The sequence below is a fragment of the Sitophilus oryzae genome, unplaced genomic scaffold (genome assembly GCF_002938485.1).
Source record: "Sitophilus oryzae breed Bouriz unplaced genomic scaffold, Soryzae_2.0 scaffold_1499_pilon_pilon, whole genome shotgun sequence".
Classification (NCBI taxonomy): Eukaryota; Metazoa; Arthropoda; class Insecta; order Coleoptera; family Curculionidae; genus Sitophilus; species Sitophilus oryzae.
The window spans coordinates 4,076,148-4,082,438 of NW_022146168.1; positions in this window are offsets into that span (position 1 = coordinate 4,076,148).

Consider the following 6,291-nt stretch of genomic DNA (forward strand, 5'->3'; position numbering starts at 1 on the left):
GAAAAATGCAATAATTTCAAATTCAGGAACTGAGAGGGACAATCTATGGACAAATCTATGTGTACCATCTTTAGTTCCGTAAAAAAGTAATGTAAAAATCGAGCCAAGAGTTGTTCTGATAAGGAGGCTATAGCTGCCTGTAAGTCTCTTGGACTGAAAAATGTGGAAATTGTTGTGGGAGAGAGTGCGGGGAACATGGCTTCATATGGAGCCGTTGATATATTATGGACGCAGAATTCGGATGAGGCAAATGGGCGTTATTTGCTAGCTAGACTGAGGGACCCTTCCATATTAAAACCTATTCGGCTATTCCTCGCCTATCTCCATGATCAACCCTCAAGTGTGTGTTTTGAAGGGCACACTAACACCAGCATCAAATTATTTATGGCCTCAGAGGGTGGAACTTCCTACGCAGGGACTTCCTAGAGGATTCCCTGCGTAGGCTATATTATCGCTTCCACAACGTCTATGGTATTGACTCAGCTGAAGTGGATGCGGATCTTTCTGCCTTCAGGTCCTTCTTTTCAACGGAAAAACTTCAACAGCTTCAAAGAATTAGGGAAAGTTATACAAGTATTTCTCTAATGGCTCTCCAAATAAAAATATTTTTTTAGGTGACATGACGCGAACAGAAGATCAAGCACCCTCTGAAAAACTAGACGATAGCAAGCTTAGTGTTTTTTTAATTAATATTCAGTCCTTAAGACATAAAACGGAAGATTTATATCTTTTATTAGAAGAGCTCAATTTTCAAGAAATTGTTGCCATAACAGAACATTGGTTAAATATGGATGAGCCTGTATTTGTCACGTTGAGATAAACGAGAAACACTGTTAAACACACAAAAATGGAACATCCTATTACAAAGTAGGTACAAAATTTAATTTCATACAAGTTGTGTTTTTTTATTTTTTGTAGTTATTGTAAAAATAAATTGTTTTATTCTTAAGGCGGACTCTGACGACTCGTATAGTTGACAAACATTTTTCATTGACATAGAGGAGTGCATCGAAGCTCCTATAATAAATAACTTAGAAATTTTTTATATGTGCCCGACACACTATTGTCGAACCCTGTATACCAATAACAAATGTTTACCAAGTATAGAGTTGCTAGAGTCCGCCTATACAGGGTGGTCCGAACTGTATTCCGGAAACATCGGCAGCATATTCTATACATTAAAATAAGTAACAAAGTTCGTATAAATGTATGTCCTAAAATGCTTCGTTTCGGAGATACAGGGTGTAGAAGTTTAATTTTATTTATTTTTTTCCAAATAATTTCTGAAGTAACGTCAATATTTGGATGAAAATTGGCGTCTGGGAGTTTTTTGACATGATAAATTTGATTTTAATATCAATATGACTCCTACTTGTAGAGAGCGCCACATACATATATTTTAACTGGTGTAAAGAGTAATAACTTTTCGTCTGTACCTGTATAAAACAACTGAGTATAAGAATATATATCTACGACGTTTTTTACTTAGAAAAGGTCTCTTGGTAAAAATCGTTTCGAGTAATGGTTCTCGAGATATTTGGAATCGAAATTATCAATACCTGTCGTCATTGACATACATTAAACATGTTGACTAAATAGTTATTAGACTGAGATCATAAATTTGAAAGTTTTTGTGCCAAAAGTTCAACAAAAAATGTTTAATCATCATTTTTTTGCAGAAAAATTTATGATTGATTTTGGGAAATAAAAATTTCCCAAAATCATTATTTCAGTGAAATAACTATCTACTCAACGTGTTTATTTTTCGTCAATAATGACATGTAATGGCTATTTCCATTCTAAATATCTTGAGAACAGTTGCTCGTAGCGACTTTTACAAAGAGATATTTTTTACTCAAAAAGTCACAGAGATGTATATTTTTTACTTCGGTAGGTTTTATACAGGTACGGACAAAAAGTTATTTCGCTTCAAAACAGTTAAAACACATGTAAGTGGCGCCCTCTGCCAGTAGGAGTCATATTGACATCAAAATCAAATTTCTCATAAAATTCCCAGACACTAATTTTCATCCAAATATTGACGTTACTTCCGAAATTATTTAGAAAAAATCGAAATAAAAATGAAACTTCTACACCCCGTATCTCTGAAAATGAACATTTTATGACATACATTTATACGAACTTTTTTAATTATTTTTATCTTCAGAATATGCTGTTTCCGGAATACAGTTCGGACCACCCTGTATATTTACCTACAATATAATAATAATATAGTTATATGATATAAAGTAAAATAAATATAAATAAGTAAAAACAAAGTAATAAGAAAATCGGTAATACAACAAAATTAATACACTCAGATGTAAAAAAAACGCAACAAAGAATTTTAGGTCAAATTTAAAATGTTATATTTTTGTTATTTTTAGCCCTATTTTCATGATTTTTTTAGCAAACTGTATATAATTATGTCAACTTTAATTCGTAAACTCAGTTTTTTATAAACTTTAGTAATTGATTTATTATACAGGGTTAATCGAGGGGTTGTTTTTTTATCCTAACTTTAAAACACCCTGTGCAATAATTTTGTGTGTAAATTTTCCTAAAATATAATTTTATGGTGAGAACCATGTTTCCTGAGCAATAGCATTTCGTTTTTTGGATCATGTCCATACATGCTTTGGTTAATTTTTAAGAGCGAAATGAACTGACCACGATCAATTTGCAATTTTCTCAATTATCATTACTTTTGTTGTCATTTTTTAATATAACGAGATGGTTTTGGTGACTATTATCATAACGTCATATTACGCTGCATTGGACCTATACTAAATTAAAAAAAGACGTTAAAGACTAACGATATAGTCCTGTTTTTAATAAACATTAATAACGATAACAGAACTAACAATCATAAACAGAAAAAAAATGGTAAATAATACCCTAACACTTTGTATTGCCTCCCCTGACTGCTACAACTGCATGTGTACGTCCGTTCATACTGTCATTGAGGCTGCGTATATCATATTGCGTAATGCTTTCCCAGTCTTCTTTAAGAACCAAGCGAAGTTCATTTAATGAAGCTGGTACCGCTTCGCGACCTCTAACCCTTCTGCCAAGCATTTCCCAAACATCGAACATGATGGGCAGTTCATAGTAGCATATATTTCACAATAATCACCAAAGCTGCCTTGTCATATTGAAAAAAAAAACTTAAAAAATAAATTATAATTGAAAAAATTGCAAGTTGTTGGTGGCAAGTTTATTTCGCTCTTAAAAATTAACCAAGGCATGTATTGACATGATCCAAAAAACAAAATGCTCAGGAGACATGGTTCTGACCGTAAAATTATATTTTAGGAAAATTTACAAACAAGATTAATGCACAGGGTGTGGCAAAGCTAGGGTAAAAAACAACCCCTCGATTAACTCTAAAAAAACTATTTTTTTTTCTATTTCGGAATAAAGATTTAAATCACAAATCGTTTTGAAAAAAAATTAAATGATCTCGTTCAGCGAAATGATCTCGTTAAAGCCTTAAGTCAACTTTCTAAAAATGCCTTAAAAACAAATGACTTAAGTCATTAAAATTATTTCAATCAATAAAAAAACTTAAGTTTAACCAGAACTGCACTGACTTAAGTCATTTGTTTTTAAGTCATATTTTGAAAGCTGACTTAAGGCTTAGAGTTTAAGTCATTTTCAAAATGATTTGTGATTTAAATCAATATAAATTAATTATATAATAATGAATTAATTGTAATAAAATAAAACGACTTAAATGACGTTAAAATAATGATTTAAGTCTTTATAAAAAATGACTTTGCTTAAAATAAACTGATTTAAGTCAAAGACTTAAGACTTAAATAATTATTTGAACATGATGTTGAAATGGACTTATATAGTATTTTTTATACAAGACGATAATATGGTATTTTATCGTCGACCGAAAAGGTTAATTCACGAGCCAAAACAACCTTTCGATTAACCCTGTATAATAAATCAATTACTAAAGTTTATAAAAAACTGAGTTTACGAATTAAAGTTGACATAATTATATACAGTTTGCTAAAAAATTCATGAAAGAATTTTGGGAGACGATAACGCAATTTTATCGTAGTGTATAAAACAATATTTTTTTCCATAGCGAGTTACGTTTTAAAAAATATTCAGAAATTATTATTTCAAGCAATTTATTACGAGTAGAAAAAATATTGTGCTGGGTTTCTATGAAATTTCACAAATAAATAAAGCTATCTCTTTAGTTGTCAGTTTTGAGTCAATATTTTTTAATTCTCTTTCGTGTCGATTGCTGATTGAATTGGAGCCAAAAATAGCTCAAAATGAAATAAGTAAATTACCAACAGATATTCAGGCTGAGGCGACAAACGCCATATACAAACTACTTCCATTTAAATCCTGAATAACTTAAAGGAATACAAAATTTTTCAAAATTAGAAGCAATTAAAAAACGTGCGAGAAGAAATAAAGTTTTTAACCTATCCTCGCTGCTAAAATATCATTTAATCTACCCTTGCGGTTAAAGTACTATTTTATCGACTATTTTTGATAGATATAAGGCAAGTTTAACAGTTGCTACAAAAAAAAAATTAAGTTTAACCAGAACTGCAAGCTCACAGAAAACTTAAAAAGTCTTTTCTTGATTTAAATCATTACAATGACTTAAGCCATTATTTGATTTTAAGTCATATTTTACAAGCTGACTTAAGGCTTAGAGTTTAAGTCATTTTCAAAATGATTTGTGATTTAAATCAATATAAATTAATTATACATGAAATAACTGTAATAAAATAAAACTGAAATGGCTGCTGAAATGGATTTAAGTCTTTTTAAAATTGACTTGTTGCAGCTCTGGTACTTACGTTATTGACCCGGTATTATCGTGAGTACCCTGTCTACATCATTGCCCGTAACATCGACAACCCGACGAATTTTACTCAATAACCGAAGTTAAGCGACGTTACATGGGGTGGGCCTTTGGCCGAGGGAAATTATTGAAACTCGAGACGCATTTTAAACACCTGCTAACAAATAGTTCTCATCCAGATTAGACTTTACAGGAAACATCAGGCGTTAACACTTAACATGATAAATGAACGATTAGGAAATCACCAATTATACAATGAGATAAAAACAAATTCCTTTCGAACATATCCAATTCTTTCATTTGTGTCATGTATTTTTTGTGTGATAAAATCTACACTTATGCAGTATGTTTGTAAATATTTTAATAATCCTTAAAGCTGGTTGGTAGTCGGCTTTTTCTCATGAAATAGTAAATTCCTTGTATTTTGCATTATACACTGAAAGAAAATGCTACGAAATATTTATTTGGTTAAATTTTCTTAATAATAAATAACGGAGAACTTACCTAAAAAATTAAATTGTGTTTTCTTTATTACAAATTGTGGGGAACTGATAAAAAATGGTCATGTGTTAGGTTGGGTTGTTTCCAGGTCCGTTACAGTAGCCCCCCCCGGTTCACCAAACTCTTTAATATTTTAGCACTGTATTGCACCCTCTTTAATATTTTAGCACTGTATTGCACCCACCTAACACTACCTAGCACCCTACTTACAGAGCTAGCACCACAACCCCTAGCGAGTTACAGGTCATTTTTACCGGGGGGGGGGATAATGTAACGCTAGCCCCCCGATTGAATATTTGCCTTAAAACTTTAGCACTCTATTGCACCCACCTAGCACTATCTAGCACCCAATTTGCAGAGCTAGCACTACACTCCCAGAAGAGTTATAGCATATTTTCACCTGGCGCACAGTGGGGCGGATGGCAAAGCGGAAGGAAAAGCAACTTTTTTTCTATTTTCGATATAAAACAACGGAAAATGATTGCAAATTTCGTTTTATTGTCACTAAGAAAGTTGGGATCCAAAAATGCATCACGATATCCCACAAAACGGTCAAACTGGTCTTAGATGTTGATTTTAAAACGCCTTTTTTTTTGAGGGCTTCAAAAAATTCTTGGCAGCTAACTTCAACCTAACCTAACCGGTGAATCCGTGAGAGACTCCTAAAAATTATGTTTTTTTATCAACAATTTGGCAACGCCCGGTACAAATAAATATCGGCATGGAAACTACAAATATTCTAGCATCAAAATTGCTTACTACTTTTTGGTAACTATTGGTAACTCAAAAGATCTACATTATTCAATATATCGATATTTGATAAAACAAGTGAAGTTTGATATCTGCAGAACAAAAGCACGAAATATTTTAACGAATAATATACGTGTAGTATAAAAGTAAATAACATAATTTGGTTTTGGAATAGAATGTATAAGCACTTGTAAATA